Source organism: Dicentrarchus labrax, unplaced genomic scaffold (genome assembly GCF_905237075.1).
Source record: "Dicentrarchus labrax unplaced genomic scaffold, dlabrax2021, whole genome shotgun sequence".
Classification (NCBI taxonomy): domain Eukaryota; kingdom Metazoa; phylum Chordata; class Actinopteri; family Moronidae; genus Dicentrarchus; species Dicentrarchus labrax.
Genome location: NW_026136720.1, coordinates 8,645,041 through 8,662,897, shown reverse-complemented (window position 1 = coordinate 8,662,897; position 17,857 = coordinate 8,645,041). Strand labels below are relative to the sequence as shown.

The window sequence follows — 17,857 nt, the reverse complement described above, 5'->3', positions numbered from 1 at the left end:
TACTAGTTCTGCCAGGGATTTCCCACGGGTGATATCGTCAGCAGGATTCTCTTCCGAGGGAACATGTCTCCATTTGTCTGCTCCAACTAGCTCTTGGATCTCTGCTATCCGTGTCCCCACAAACACCTTGTACTGCTGAGATTCAGACTGGATCCAGTGTAAAACAGTCGTGGAATCAGTCCACAGTGTTGTTTTATTTACTGGTAGTGTCAACTCTGTGTGTAGGACCTTGGCTAACTGTGCGCCTGACAGGGCCGCACACAGCTCCAGACGAGGTATTGATAATTGTTTCTTCGGTGCTACACGAGACCTTGCCATCACAAATGCCACCTGTACCTTTCCTTCACTGTCTTCAACCCTCATGTATGCTACAGCACCATAGGCTTTCTCTGAGGCGTCGCAGAAGATGTGTAGTTCAACAGGAGTATCAGTAGGAACGTTAGCGGTGTAGCAACGTGGCAGTGTGACGTATTGAAGCTGGGGGAGCTCGTTCTCCCACGCTTGCCATACAGGGAGGAGACGGTCCACAATGGGCTCATCCCATCCTCTTTCTTGTCTCCATAGGGCTTGAACTATAACCTTGGCACGTGTGGTATACGGTATGATGTAGCCCAGAGGGTCGTATTGACTGGCTAGAACCCGGTATACATATCTCATGGTCGGGTCGGTCGCTGGGATGGTTCGGTGTTTGTATCCAAGAGTGTCAGGTCTGCAGCGCCACAGGAGACCGAGTGTTGACTCCTGTGGGTCGGTCTTATTTGCAGTCAGCCATAACTCACATCCTGCTGATTTGGCTTCGGGAGGTAGATGTGCAATAACCTCAGGCATGTTGCTAGACCACTGTCTCATATCAAAACCTCCACTGGCAAGGAGAGCTCTCATCTTGTCAATGAGCTGTCTGGCTTGAACCGGAGACGGCAGAGACTGGAGACAATTGTCTACATAAAATGATTGCAGCACAGATTGGACCACGTCTTCATTGCCCTCACTGTGGTCTTGCACATGACGCTGCAAAGCATAGGTTGCACAGCATGGGCTACAGGTCGTCCCAAATGGCAAAACACGCCACTCGTAGACATCTGGGCTGTGCTCTTTCTCACCATCACGCCACAGGAAGCGAAGGAGTGGCTGGTCTTCAGGGAGGAGACGCACCTGATGGAACATGCCGCGGATATCTCCACTGATGGCTACAGCTTGTTCTCTGAACCTCAGTAGTACACCAAGTACTGGTGCACTCAAGGTAGGACCAGGAAGCAGGTTGTTATTGAGGCAGGCTTGTTGATAGTTGAATGAACAGTTGAAGACAACTCTGGCTTTACCATTATGATAAACAAGATGGTGAGGGAGGAACCAGGACTCTCTTGACCTGCTCACCTTATCAGCGTTGATCTTGACAGCATATCCAGCCTTCTCCAATTTGTGTATCTCCTCATTATACACTGAAGATTGTTCAGGGTTAGTAGCAAGGCGGCGCTCTGTTGCTCTGAGGAGAGCCATCACGGCCGTGGGTGGAGCATGGAGCGTGGGTGCATTTGGTTTACGCAACAATGGAGTAGCATAGCGGGACACACCGTCTACTGTGACTCTGATGGTCTTTTGCTCCAGTTGTTCCATAGCTGCTTTATCCTCGCCAGAGCGGATCACCTCCTTACTGTTTCTGAATGGCAACGTGTCTAGCTTCCAAAGTCTTTCAACATTTTGATGTAGTTCTTCAGAAGGGGAGAGGAATGAAGAATGAAGACAGCTGTTCTCACCTGATGAATGCTGCAGGAAGGTGGCAGGTCCCTGCACAGCCCATCCCAGAACCGTGCACACAGCTACAGGTCCACCGATTGGGCCAGACCGGACTGGGGATACTGGTGTTATCAGGTGAGGGTTGTCAGAACCAATGAGTAGCATAGGCTTGACTTTATTGTAGGAGAACAGTGGAATGTCTCTCAAGTGCTGGTAGCTTCGTTTCAGGTTTTCAGCTGCACATGACTGTTCAGCCAGATTCAGCTCTGCTGCTGTGAAGGCATGTTGGATGTCGTGTTTCATCCCTTTCTTCTTCAGGGGTGACACTTTGAGTGAGACTGTAGCTCCCTTTACCTGCACCTTGTCCTGTCTAATTGTCCTCAGGGACAAGATTTCTTCCTTTCCTTTGAGACCAAGGTGATGCACAGCAGCTGGTAATATGATTGTTCGTTCAGATCCGTCATCCAGAATAGCGTAAGTACTGAGTGTTTTCTTCCCATTGTGCAGGCGTACTGGAACAACCTTTAGCATCACTCGACCTGAATGGCTAATTTGGTCTGTGTAAATCATGCTGGGGGATGTACTCACAGTCAGGACAGTCTCTATTTGAGCCACATCATGGAGCACAGATAAGTGTTGTTCCCCACAAGTTGAACAGGGCTTCTTTAAGGTGCAGTTGTCAGATGTGTGTCCTCTCCCACACCTCCAGCATCTTTTCTTCTCCTTTATCCAGTCAGCCTTTGTATTGTTTGTGAGCTTAGCAAAGTCACTGCATGCGTTGAGGTAGTGTTCTTGGTTGTTACAGTAAGGGCAATAGGGCTTGAACCTATCACGCTTATTAGACTGTGGTGGAGGGATTGATGCAGGAGCTGGATTATGTTGCTGAGCCCCCTGGTGGTTACCGAGTAGAATAGTTGCAGACTTCACTCTTGGCTGCTTCACTGATCTGTACTCCCTGCTGTCAGCATGTGTGGATTCTGGTGGACGTGTACCTATTCGACGGGATACCTGTAGTGTCTGGACTTTCCTCTCAAGCCACTCTGCCAGATCTGGAAGAGTATATGTCCTCTCGCTACCACTCTGGATAATTCCCCTAGTGAAGCAGTATTCAGCGAAGGCATCTCTGAAGTTAGCAGGCAGCTTGGTGAGCAGTGTGTCAACATGAGAACCACACCGCAGCTCTGCAGATGAAGGACCTTGCATTGTGCTTAGCATGCCCACTAGTGTTCCAACTGATGCTGCAAAATCTTCAATACCTTGATAGTCTCCGGCCTTCACTGGTGGAGCGTTTAGGATGGCATTGAGTTCTCCCTGCACAAGCTGTCTGGGCTGACCATATCTTTGCATGAGGGCTTGCAATGCAGCAGTGTATGGCGTTGCACTATTGATGAACCTCTTGGCTATTTGAAGTGCTGCAGGGAATCTGAGGTGGTCTAGAAGGACTTGATACTTGTAGTCTTCACTTAAGTGTCTATGGGGCCCAAGAACACCGTCCAGGCCCTTCTTAAGCATCAGAAAGTCACTTTCCCTCCCTGAGTTAAAAACAGTCAGTTTGGGCTTGGGAATACCAAATGATGAGGCAATAACCATCTCTAAAACACCTGGTGCATTCGGGTTATCTGGTGGCCGCACAGTTGCAGGTGGCTGTTGAGGATAGTAGTGTTGGACAGGAGTTGCAGGGTATGGTTGAGGAGGAGGCTGCCAATACCTGGGTGCGCTGTATGCTGGTCGTGATGGGGCAGGTGCAGTCTGGACCGGCAGGGCAGGAACTGTGGAGACTGCAGGTGGCACCAGTGAGGTAGAGGGATTTGGTGCTATCATGTTTACTGGAGGCACAGGTTGTGCAGGCAGGGCCCATGATACAGGGATTACCCGGTCAATAGGTGCTGATGGAACAGAGGCTGTGAAGTCCACTCGTGTCATTTGTGAAGTAGGAGCAGATAGTATCGATTCAGCGTCTGAAGCTTGTTCCACATCGTCAACCGGCTGTGCAGCAGAATCTTGTTCCACAGCTTCTGTCAGTTCAGCAGAGAGTGCGTTTTGCATTGATGAGGCAGCAGCTGTGTCCTGATCTTGAGAGAGGGGCACCATTGGGGCTGGAATATGTGATGCAGATGGGTACTGTGCCATCCTAGTTGGACTGGGACACATATTAATCCTCCCTAGATGGGGAAGGCTACTGTACTGAGGCATATCTGCAGCATATTGGTGTGAGCGATATGTGGGTTGAGTATAGGCAAACTGAGGGTGAGGAGTTAGCCTCACATTGTCCATTTCAGCTTGCAGCTCTCTCATTTGGTGTCTCATAGTCTGCCAGCGTGCCTCTAAGCACTTAAGTCTATCATCAGGGCTCTCGTAGGACTGATATGTGGGCACTGGATATGGAAGGAGTCCTCCCATGTTGGGTGCTGCTACATATGTTGTTGTCATCGGTGACACTGTCCTTGTCATGGTGGGATGAAGGGGTTGGAACGGGTAGCTGAGCTCGTAGTCTTCCAGATGTCCGGGAATGCGTCGCACCCTGCTGGGACGGGGACTCGGTGGCTGCTGCCCATCGTAATAGCCTCTGCTTGTAGCCATGGCGCAGCTTGTGTACATCCGGCTCGAAGGACCACTTGTAGAATATATTTGGATGCTGGCGTACACAGTCTGGCCTTAGTTTCCGGTAAGAAAAACTGCAGCTACTCCAGAGAATTATGTTTTCCTTCTTTATTAATTCCTCACATGAACAACGTACAGGATGTGTCTTGTTGTGGTTTCCTGAATTACACAAAATAAATAAACAGCAAATATATTATTATTTTAACGAAATAAAGCAATAAGACTGTGAACTAAACAGATACACAGTACTATGCAGTAAAATAACATGAGGTCGGAATGACACTCCGTAATAGCCGCACGTGGGCGCCTCAGACCACATCATTACACTGTCATACACAACAACTGTACTAAACGTAAATGTCGTCGGGTGCAGAGCCCGTACGCAATATTAAACACACAATGAAATAGTATTATATGTCTAGAACATATATATTAGGGAATTCAAACATATTAACCAGACTCTGGTAATATATCTAATGTACAAAAAAACGTGTGTGCGTCAGTACTTTTACAACATAGCAGCTAACATAACAATAAACAGTGAATATAAACTTACTCTGCACTCACGCACAACGGACACAAGTTATTTGGCTCTGCTCAACGCTCTCGTAACAGAGAAGGAGGTGTGCAGCACGCGACGGGTAACTTAGCTACCGTCGGGACGGTTCTGACGTTCCTTCGGGACAACTCGGGTCCTTCCGGTTGCGATCGGCTCTTCCCGTACACGGCAGAGCAGGGAAGTTTGCACAACAGTTACAGGTATATTTTCATTAGTGTATAATCAGCTGAATATAGGAATTATTGCTTTTGTTACCTTAGAACAAGCCTTTTTATCTTCAGATGCTGCGGGTCATCTTCCATGGAGTCCACCATGTTGAACCACCATGTTTCTACAGTAGCCCAGAAGGGACAAACCAAACACTGGTCCAAGATGGGACTATTCACAATTTTTTGCGAGATTCACAGCCACCATAGTTTCTCTTACACACTTGGAATGGGAGGTTGCAATGAGGGAGTTGCAATCTGCAATTACATCGCTAGATGACACTAAATCCTATACACTGGACCTTTAAGACAAGGTTACTTAGGCAAGGTTGTGTGAGTCATTATATACTTTTTTTATATTAAGTATTTTTATCATAACTATTTTAAATTTTATTCCGTTTCATTTTGTTTGATAAATGTTACTACCAAATCTTTACAAGCTAAAACTGGATCCCCTTTCCTCCCTTGATACTGACACAATTTTATTTTCAGAGTTGGAAATGCATTCAGTTAATACATTTAGTGCCAAAGGAGGAAGAGTGATGTTTTTATAACAGTGTGGATGTGGATGGGATACAAAGCATTTGACTTCAACGTAGCAAACTTGTACCATCTTGTACCAAAAGTAAACATGGGTTTCCTTTAACCATGAATGAACTATTTTCCTAACCTTAATAAAAGTTGTTAAACTTAAAAACACATATACAAAGTCATATCTGAAATGACCTATTTTGTGTTCTTGAGATACATTTTTGTTTGTTCACTGATGATGACAACAGCATGCACTTGAATGCCTTGAAAGTGGACCTTTAGGTGAGATTACATTGTCGCATATAGGCTACTTATCCCAAGGTCAAGAATCATATTCAAACCTACATTGTCTTTCAATAATGGCTTGTTGCTTGGTTCTAGGCAAACTAGGTGAGAAGTAGAGCTAAAATCCATTTTAGTCACAAAGAATGTCTAGATGACTAGATTTTGAACTTGAGACATACATGTACATGCTTACAATACCACCATCATCCACTTGCAGACACCTGATTATCTTAGAAAACATGCTACCATTGAAACTCACAGTCATTAAAGAAACGATTTCAATGAGCAGGAAATGAATCATCTGATGCAGCCCTCCCCATACACATTCTCTCACACACACAAACACAAACACACACACATACGCTCACATACACCACCTCTGATTTCCTTGTTGAAATAGGCCTGTTATACAATTGAATTATGGTGAATCATTATTCGTTGGTGTCGTCTCCTGGTGGTTTACATAACCAGGATTTAATAATAGAACAAGTGCGTGAATGCTCTCCCACAATACTACTGGTGCTCCCTGACCAAGAAACAGTACTCAGGTTTGTAGCTCTATTTTGAGAATGAGTCAGGCAGGGACCCATAGAGAGACAGAAAGAAAGAGAGAGAGAGAGAGAGAGAGAGAGAGAGAGAGAGTGGAGAGATGAAATGAACCGAAGAAGTACATTTCCCCTGCCACATGCCTGCCGTTCACCCTGCAGAGTCACAGGCGTCTTGGCCTCTGCCGTTTTACAGAAATGCAGAAATGTCTCATGGGCATTTAATTTGGCATCAAAAGAGCATGGATCAAAACAGCGGTGTACACAGCTTTGTTTCAGATATGCTCATGAGACAGGGTGCTGTTTCAGTTTGAACTTCAACACATATCCCATTACAGATGATGCTGGAGCACTCAGTGCTACAAGCTGTACAAAGCATCGTCAGAGAGTGTGACTTCAGCTAGTAATGAATTCCTACATACTGCATGTGTGAAGAGACCCAACAGACACAACCACACACACACACACACACACACACACACACACACACACACACACACAGTATAACAATGCGACTGGTTTAGAAACGAACAGAGAAGCATTACATATTCCAGTGCGCTTTCAGATCTCTAAGCAGATAGGCTCATGCTCTATGCTAAAATACACAAATTATTTGCATTTCTTAACCTTCTTTCAAAAATACAAGAACTGTAAAATGTTAGACAACTAAAAATTCAAAGCTTGTGTTATTATATGGGGCATCTGACAAATTTGGCAACCCTACACCTTCATTCTTGACAAATTACTGATGGACAAATTACAGAGCTTCAGCTGGAGAGGAACAAAAGCCTGACTGAGGGATACGCTCAGCTGGCAGACATTTAACTTTAGCTGGAGACCCCGGGAGTGTGTGTGAGTGAGAGGGAGACAGACAGAGAGAGGGAGACTCCATGTTAGCAGTCACATCACATCACAGTTTGCAACCACATTGATTAAGAAAGTCACCATGCAGACTAATTTGGACATGGAGCAGACTAAACGATCACTGGCAACCGCTGATTTCATCTGAGGACATCAGAAGACTTTAATGGTTATTGCACTATTATACAGTACCATACTCTCAGTGTGTTTTTGTTTTCTTCTTTTTATGCATCTTTGAATTATTTTATCCATGTCTTGCATGTGACTGGTGATTAATGCAGACTGTGTGCACATGTGTGATTATTTCTATGCGTGTGTGCCTGTGTAACTCTGCATGATTATAGGGGAATTGCATGTCAGTATGTTGTGTGTACTGTACAGCATGTATGGGGGTGTTTTATTTATCTCTCTCTATTTAAGGATGCAGGCCTTTGAGAGACTCAAAGCAAATTCTATTGTAAACCCAGAGCTACATAGGGACTGCGGGAGCCAAAGCCATCCATCAGTGCTGGACATATCCCCCATATGCAAACAAATGAATTAGCGCACTTGCTTCCCACCGGGCCAACAGCACAGCAGAGCAAAATAGGGGGCAAGGATGTTACGAGAGGTGAAGGAATGCCATATAATAAGATGAAGATTAGAAAACCCTCTTGTGGCACCGAAGTGAAAGGACATGCAAATATAAGGATAAATGAGGAATAAGGTCAAGTGAATTGGTTCTGTGAAAATGAGAGGAGGCCAAGACAGAGCGTTGAAACTCTTCACCTCTTTTCAAGTGTATAGTGCGGAATACAGTTAGGCTGTAAGATCTGTGGTTATCCTTTAAAGGGTCTGTAATCACTGGAAGTGGGTGCAAAAGAACCCCACTGCACACAGCTGTGTGTCACTTTTTGCTGCACTGTGGTGCTGTCGTCCTCTAGGAATGATTAACCCAGAAGAGCTTAATATAGAAAGAGAGGAAGAAATAGATGGGAGAAAAGGATGAGAGGGAAAGAGAGAGAGAAGAGGGCATAGAGGACATTATTGTATTCCATGGAGAGTCTACTCTTTACCTCTGCACATCAAACCATGTTCACCACCGTTTAGCAATCTGCCTGCTAATTAATCATGCACTGTAATCAGTCAGAGGCACTAAAACACTGTGTGTTTGCGTGGCTGTGGGTGCATGATGTGTGTTGGGGAACAGGTACACACTGAGAATAAAAGAAGCAGACTGCTTGTCATGTTGCTGCTGCAGTCTTCTTGTCTGTGGCTACAATTTCCATGCAATCAGGCGCTGACATTTAGGGTATGCACCTAGGTTTAGGTTATATCGTTGCTTCCCCATGCTCCAGAAAATACAGTTCACTTTACGCTGTTTGTTCACTTTATGTTTTTATTTCAACACCTATCAACTGTCTTTCATTAATGGCTCACTCCTGGATAACTGTGTATATTGTGAGCTTATTAGCCTCACAAATCAGAGTAATAAACAACGGATAGTGTATCTCCTGCTTCTGGCAAGGTATATAATCTAAACGGGTGCACTATTCATGATGCCAATAATGCAGAGGAGTGATATTCCAGTGATTGGAGACGGATTGACTGCATTGCCACCAGGGCGAGCAATCATGTCTGAAGCTATTCTGGCTAATTGTGACATGGTGGCAGTGGCAGCAGGGGTGGGCTGGGTTAGCATCCGACACAGAACACCAGCCAAGCCTGCTAGCTCACATACAGCCATCAGCGCTAATCTCCCGCTATGTGCTAACAATAGCGCTGATGTGCTTGCTTTCTGGAGGAGCTTTGCTCCCCCAAAGCCTGCCTTGTTTGTGCGATGCCCCAGCAGCCAGCCGTCTTTAGCTTTCCCATTACTGAGGGAACAGTGGAGCTGAAATCAGCCGAGGTATTGTCGCTCCCCTGGAATGGCTGAGTGATTGAAAGCACACAGGTTACCGGATTCAGCATCGCATGATCTGGGAAATGTGGAGGATGTGGATAAACAGTTCTCTAAACCAATTACTCCGCATAAAGCACATTGAGATTAGTGAAAGAGAAAAATGTGGAGTAGGATAGCAGATGGGAGAGGAGGATACAGCATTTTATGTTCAACAGAGTGGACAGGATAAGGGAAAGAGAGTGAGGAAACTACAAGGGTTAGACAAAATAACAGAAACCACCTTTAAAATAATGCGAGTCAGCAGGAAATTATGATGGTGATACGTGTGGAATCGGATTCTTTACATGTACTTCCACAGAAAGACAGCCTACATGCCTTCTCCAATCGATGCTCTGCTTTATATTTATAGCATATTGTTCCTTTTGTTCATGCCCAGTACAACAGTCCACTGAGTAGCTCTACCATTGCTGGAATTGCCTTCCTAAAGGGAACCTTAACTGGAAATAGTTTCTGAAGGATACATAGGGCTCATTGTTTTTAGTTTTAGTTTTAATTGTCACCAAACATAAAGTGATTTCCTAAAAAAAGTTGATTTGTTTAAACTGATTTTCCCCTGACTCTTCTATGCACTGCACATAAAAATGTTGTGTTTATTGCTACCAGAGGATACTAATCACCACAGTTTACAGTAAATATGAGCCACAACATAACATATTTTGTTGTTAGGATTGGGCTGTAATGTGTACAGTATTTGAAACACATTAAAACACATAGAATCTGCATAATGCATTATGCACCATGTCTCAGTACTACAATAAACAGACAAATTACTGGTACTTGTTGCTTTTTTTTGTTCAAAATTGAAGATATTAAAAACTAATTATATATAAATTATATTTATAATTGATAGCAGAGGTAATTTCTTTTCCCATTTGTTACCCTGCAGTAACTACAATGCTATGATGCTTTTTCAATACATATGCTCATTTACCTGTACCAATTGAGATGATAAATGTATATGCATTATTGCTCTCTACTGTATATGTATACTAGCCAGGATATTATCTCGCTTTCCCTCAGCCAAACACCCTGTATTTATTTTCATATTTATAAGCATATGTAGTCTAGCACATTTCATAAGGTCTTTAAATGTATCAGCCCCTGGGCATTGAGCTTAAAACATGGCAAATTACATTGGACCTCAGCTGCACTGAAAAGGGGAGGGCTCCCCCCATGGTATGTCAAAGTGTAATCCTCCTTTTAAACACACTCCCTCAAGCTTTCTTTATTTGTCCATCCGTGTTTTTCTCTTCCTACACCTTGAGGTTATTCAAAGACTGTGGGCGATTTGGTTGCTCCTGCAAAATTCTTCTAGCATTTCAGAAACGGCAACTGTCATTCAAAATGCTAGTTTCCTGCAAAGTTCAAAAGCAGGGGCATCATTATGCCAGACACTTCCTTGATCAGGTAGAGCGAAAGAGAGAAGGCTTTCCTACGCTGAATGACAGCCAAAGACACAGTTAGAGAAAGTGGGACTGCAATGTCACACACGACAGCAGGTTAGTAGGCATCTGGCAAGTGGACATTAACTTGCTGTCTGAGTTCACGAGCAGGTCTGACACACCAAAAGCCACAGCAACCACAATCAGCACACGGGACATTTGGAGCACACACAGCAGTCTTCTTGGCCTGTTACCCATTTTCAAGGTGAGGGAGGCATTAAACTAAATGGGCGATACATTTCACAATCAAATAAAATAGATAATGATGTGCCTACAGCAAGTTCTATTCATGCATCTATTCAGTGCCAAAATACAATATGCTGACCCGGTTCCACAAAGGTGAATTGGGGTGCATTGCGCCCTCAGATATAATTAATGCCTCTTCATTCTTAAATCTGTTTTTTTCCATCTTTGCTCATAATTGCCTGAGCACAGTCCAAGTTCTTTGATTTAATTCTGTTTGATTAATTTCATGGTGTTTGTAATGGTTTATCACTGAAATAATACTCACACAATGTACTATTTAGCTCCAGAGATCATTTCAAGATATAAAGATATAACATGTAACATTTCCATGTTAAAATGTCTAAAAACGCTAGACCTATGTTGTATATTATGTTGAGTTGTGTGCTTAAATGACCCCAGATGCTTCCAACAATGTCCAAACCCAGAGAAAACTGTACTTTTATTCATGTAACTGAGGGTTTTACCAGTCGCCTGTCAATGGTGTCATATCCACTTTGCGCATGTCTTGTGGCGGTATGTCAGAAGTTGTCATAAATGGACTTTTTATCCAGTTTTAAGGCACATCTAACTATATATTTTAACTGGATGAAGGATTTTTGTCTCGATCTTAAGTTATCAGAAAAACAACCTGAGTCAACTTTAGCGGCAGTTTTGCTGGCAGACACTCCTGGACGTCCTTTATCTACCAAACAGCATTAGAGAAACACTGATTTTTAAGGGTGAAACTACTTTATTCAGGCTACTTCATGACGTCACCAGATTTTTTTGTCAATGTTTTGATGTGGCAGAAATACGGAGCCCCTAAAGGGACATGGGGGAAAAAAAAAAAAAATGAAACGTTTCTAGTGCGCACTAGATCTGTATCTAGTGAGCACTAGATATGGAGCACTAGATATGATTGCAAATCAACACATGGCTCATTTGAATATTAAAATTAGCTATGTGTTGATAGGTCACAACACGAAAATGTAACCAATGAAATTACTTATTTTGACACACATTTTAAGCCAATAAGTATTAAACTAACAAGGTAATGTGTCAAAAGACGGACTGTTTTTGTTATTTTCTCAAAAGGAGGACAAATGATTGTCTGGCTGCAGGACAGGGCATTTAAATGCGGACTGTAACAAAAAAGGTTACAGATTAATTTACATTTATTTTTTGGTTACAGACAAATTAGTTTAATACTCATTTGAATATTAAAATTAGCCATGTGTTGATTCGGCACAACACGGATGTATCTAGTGAGCACTAGATAGGGATCTAGTGCACACAAGATAGTATCTACTGCTCACTAGATAGTACTAGATAGTATCTAGTGCGCACTAGAAACATTTCATTTTTATTTATTTTTCCCCATGTCCCTTTTAGGGGCTCCGTACAGAAATTACATATTTTACGTTTAAATTAGGTTAAAATTAACTGAAATTGAGAAATGTTATTAAAATTAAAATGAGGTGATATTTTACATAAATGAGAGTGTCCATGAGTCAAAAGGTACTAAAATAAAAACAAAAACCTTATGAAAGACATATAAAAAGTAAATGGAAATTCCACTTTAAAAATTCATGCTAAACTTTCTCACTGAGTCATACAAAACAAGCTTCATCAGTTAATTTGGATTAGGGTCCACTTTACAGAGGCTGTAATCACAATGCAGCCAATATCCTTTGATGTCGGAACAAATGAGTACAAAAATGGCAGAACAGTCTTATGAAGATTTGTTCTCCTGTTTCACCACAGTGAACACCAGATCTCCCCTAAGTCAGTGAATCTCTTTCCCCTCACAATGATGAAATCCTCCATTGTCACGTCAAATGAGAGGATGTAGGATCCCAGCTTTTTGGGTTGAACAAAAAAAAAACCCTCCTCTACACTTTCCGTTTGCCCAGCCATCCATTGAAGTCTATTTGCATTTTTGACATTTATGGGTGTACTTCCTACAGTTGCAGGATAATTTATCTGACTTATACAGCTCATTTACAGATTGATAGCTGCCATTCCTAACTGGCTATAATGAATGCCTCATCGCTGCACAAAAGTTACCGTGCTGGATCTGACGTTATGCCAGAGACTCTACAAAGCCACTTTCATTCTTCATTAAAATCTAATTTGTCTTTGGAAGACAGAAGCCAGTGTTTTTTTATGCATCATTTTACTCTGCTCAAGGAAACACAATTTGCCATTAAGGTTCATCTTTCAAAACTAAACGCTGAAATGAAACAAAAAGAATTTAAATTGCGGAAAAGTCACAAAATAAGTCCAGTGCAGGTTGGAATTTGTGGTTGATTGTTCTCAATACATGCAGAGATAAGGAAATGACGAGGCAGCGGTTCCTAACTTATACATCCCACAACCAGGATTCTCCTTCAAAAGACCTTGTCCCGTCTTATCAGTCAGCCAGTCGTGTCCATTGTGATCTTGTCCAGAATACAATGGGAAGAACTTGTTTCTGTTCTGCTTCCATACTGAAGTGGTTTAGCCTTCTTAGCCGTAAGGGACACCTCACATTCATATGACCTCTTTTAACTACAAAACTCCACATTCCAATTCAAGCGTCGCAAAAAGAAATAGCACAGCAGAATTGTGCCTTAGAGCATAGGAATATGCAATATGATGGCCAGGACATGATAGGGCCTTTATAGAATAAAGAAACACCTAGAGATGAGGCTAATGAATACAGAAATAATCTGACTCTCTTTTATGCTCCGATTAGTGTTATGCAAATTCAGAGCACACCGGTGGGGGGAGGAAGAGGAAGGATTGCGTGCCAGTGACTGTAGGGGTCCCACCTGTTTCATCAGGCACAGAAGACCCTTTTAACCTGTCCACACTGCCCTGAACGAAACACACATCTCCCAAAGGGGGTTTGTTATCCTCTGCAAAAACAGCTCATTCTGGATTTGCTTTTGAAACGGATGATTTAACATACACCACCTGGTTTCGAATCTGTTTTTCAACATAATGTGACACAAAGAGAGCAGATTACCCTACAACACTTGTCTGCAGATCAGATGCAGATTTGAATCAACACACAGCTTTTCATATCCACGGCACTGGGAAAGGGGGAAACCCACATCATAGAAATAAGGCTGCAAGCGCTGTAACCGCTTTTCAGGAACACAAAAGGATAAATTGAAGAGGAGCTGTACACAGTGATCAACCTTTGTTTCCTACACCCATGCGTTCTCTCACACACACACACACACACACACACACACACACACACTCATAAACCTCTGCACCATGCAGACCCAGAGAGAAAAGGCAATCCTCACAGCTCATGAATATTACAATGAGCTGGATCTGGGTCATTAATATGACACAGTCGTTACACTGGAGCCCAATTAGCAGTCAACACAGAGCCTGGAATGTTCCCCTGTTACTAAACATAATCACTATATCACTGCGACAGACTGCAGAGCAGGGACGGATCAAACCACACAATCACAAGCAAGAAATATCAAGGACTCTTCTACAGATCGCTTGACTAGACGAGGAGGTCACGGCTGCTTGAGAATATTAACTCAACATTTAGAAATAGCACACCTGATCGACTGACTTCCACAGAGCATTAAAAACTACCATGAACAAACAAAGTATTATGTAATGCTGTGATAGCTGCCTTTTCGGTGTGAAGCCCCTGCAGCCAGCAAGTTATCAAGCAAGAAATCTCCCAGTGGAGTACGCCAAAATGACTACACACATTTTCTGGAAAAATCTACAAATATAAAAACCACCAAGAAAAGTACTTAGAAGTACAAAGAAGAATCTGAAAAGTTTAAAATAAGGTTCACACTGCCCTCGCCAGTTCTGACCCTCCTATGTGCACTCACTGATCGAGGAGTTGCTAATGCAGCAACAATGACACAATCCCTCACTGGCTTCCCAACCACAAACATTGACAAAAACAATTCACAACCAAGCTGGAGGTCAAGTTCGGCCACTGCGCCACCTGTGTGTCTTATCTACTTAAATCACATTCCCTCAAACATTCCCTTTACAAGCCACTTCCTTTAAAATGAAGACAGCTTGTTTTAAGATGTTGTAAGATCAACCTTTCTTGATGCTTGTGTATCTGCTTCATTTATTTGAATTCAGCCAGATAGTATTTCAGCATTAGATCATCCTTTTCTACACAAAGCAACTGGATTTAAATATGCTGTAACATTAGCCTACTTGTTTGGATCATTTTTGTAGTGCATACATTTGGCACAATATACCTATGTGTCCACTAAAACATATCTGCCAATGGCTAAATCATGTTAATTTATTCACTAAAAGAAAATGAAATATGACAAGGCCTTGGATGTTGTGTGACTATTTTCTCTCCTCAGTGACAGACGGGCTGCAGCCAAATGCTGAGGAGTCTGGCATGGGCTGCAGGAGGCTAGCCATTGGGCTGTAGGCACACACACACACACACACACACACACACACACACACACACACACACACACACACACACACATTTCCCTCTTCCCATCAAGCATGGATTCTCTGCCTTTCTACTTATATCCATCAATTCAATTTAGTTTTCATTTCTGACAAATATTACTTGTTCACATACAGATTGTCATTGATTGAGAACATCCAGCACAACTGTGAATATGTGTTCATTTTACTTAGTTATATTTATTTGTTTTGTTTTAAAGGCCTTTATTGCAAGTTTATTATGAGCCAATAATATTTGAAAGACCAAGAAGTCATGACATTGAAACTTCAAAATGGAATTGTCATCAATGAATGAAAGTAAACCTTAGTTTTTTTTTGTTTGTTTGTTTGTCTTTCCAATCATTACTCCTAACAAGCTTCCTGTCTGGAAAGTGTTTCATTATATGAGGTGGCATCTGTTCAGGATTAATTCATGTTGTGTTCGAGGGAGATTACCCATTAACCAGGCATGCATGAGCTCTCTCAATTCATCCAGGACTTTCCGAAGCTAGCGTTTCACAGCTCAAAGCATTTTCTTGCCTCTCTCACACATGCAGTAGAGGAGCGGACTGACAGCCCCTGTCACAAGGCCTTGACCTGAGCAGTGAAACAGACTGGTACCTCAGCAGACTCCATAGAGACAACTCGGATTAAATCAAGTGTAAGTCTATCCTTGTCAGATCAAAACTATCATTGTAGGGCAGCCTTGCCTACATGCAGGTGCCAGGATGAATGACACATTAAGGTCAGGGTGAGAGACTAACAGGGTGAGTGGGTAGCGAGAATATACCAGTACACAGACACGCAGATACACACTGTGTTTCCTTGTGATTTAGCATTATGGTGTGTCTTTATAGGTGTGAGAATCTGTGGTCATGGACACAGGAGGCTTTTCCCCCCTCAGAATGATCAAAGGTTTAATGTCTGTACAGCTCAACAGTCAGAGAACGTGTGACTGCTAGCTGGGGTGTGATCACGCTGTGTTGTATTGTGGGGCTTTGACTGATGACCAGACTCCTGCTACGAAGTCGGGCTGAGCTACCATCTGATTGCCAGCCTGATTGGGTTTATGAGTTAAAAAGCAGATCTAGGAGACAGACGGCAAAGCTTGGCCCAGATGTCCAGATCCCGGACACTCCTTCTGCACCCTTGTGTCTCCAGAGGGTACTGGTTTAAGAGGGCACACACACACACACACACACACACACACACACACACACACACACACACACACACACACACACACACACACACACACACTCACACAATACTGTAGTAGCAAAAATCTACAGAAAAAATAGGGTTCACTTTGGGCTCTTTGTGAAAATTGTACTCTTGTTCCTGACTATCCACACAGCACTGGATGGCTTTTGATCATTGCACATCACATACACTTGGCTCTCAATAGCACATTATCACAGTGTTTATACTGTTATAATCAAAACTGAATTCAGATACGCAATCATAGAGGGCACACCTTCCATTTAAGTTTTCATCGTATACTTAATGTGATGGTGTTTTAATTAAACTGTGTACCCATGTATGAAGATTTCTGTTTTCGCCACAAAGCAGAACTTATTAGATTTAATTTTAAAACAATATGCACCCATAGGGAAGTACTGTTTTTTGTTTTCTTACCCAAACAATGAACAGCCAGTTGTTCAGGAGTCACAGCATGACGAGATTAGTCTACTGGTGTTAGTGCAGCCGAGCTCAGGGTCAAACACCAATGAGGGATACTTAAATGCATTGGCTTTTAATATTGCAGCTTTGTGCAATGTTCTCAAAGGGCAGCTGAAGTTTTCATTTCATTTTTTTGCTCAATTTGATTCATGCACATTGCAACAGCTGCAAGGTCACAACAGATTTCCTGCCCTTCAGTACAACCTATGTTTCTTGTATTTGATCATTTCACCAGAGGAAACTAGTTAAAATGAATAGTGGAATTCTATTTCTGCTGCGTTGGAGAGGGAAGTGTAAAATCTTTTGCAACTAGCCCTGCAGGTAAAGCTTGCAATTTGTTATGGACAAAACGGTGTATAAAAGAAAGGCTTCTCCTCCCTAGAAGAAGCCCATCAGCTCTAACAGGTCAAGTATCCATTACAGCTCCAGGGTGTTTTATTTTCCTCTCAAAAACAATGCTACAAGATAAAAGGTAAGCAGTACATCATGTTGAGCGCACATGCACATGCTTATGTCTACTATAACAGCTTTTTTTTGTCTTTAACAATCCTTCTCAGACTGAGAAAGGGACTCAGTGGTAATGTGGTTAACAGGATATAGGATGCATGCAGAAAATTCACAATAATTAACATTGGTAACAACCATCACTTCCAGCAAACATTTAAGTCTGTCCATTTTAAAATAACCTACAGTTTTAAAACCAATTCCTTACTGGTTTTGTCATTGAAGACTAGTGTCCATTGACAACCTCTGTTTTAGCTAGCAGCTCATAAGCTGCCTGGGGATGC

At 42.6% G+C, this 17,857-nt stretch overlaps 1 protein-coding gene across 6 annotated transcripts in view; it reads right to left on the bottom strand.

Annotated features, from left to right (window-relative positions):
* Positions 1 to 17,857, bottom strand: part of lrrc4ca (leucine rich repeat containing 4C, genome duplicate a) — a 171,108-nt gene that overhangs the window by 34,465 nt on the left and 118,786 nt on the right. The window lies entirely within an intron of this gene.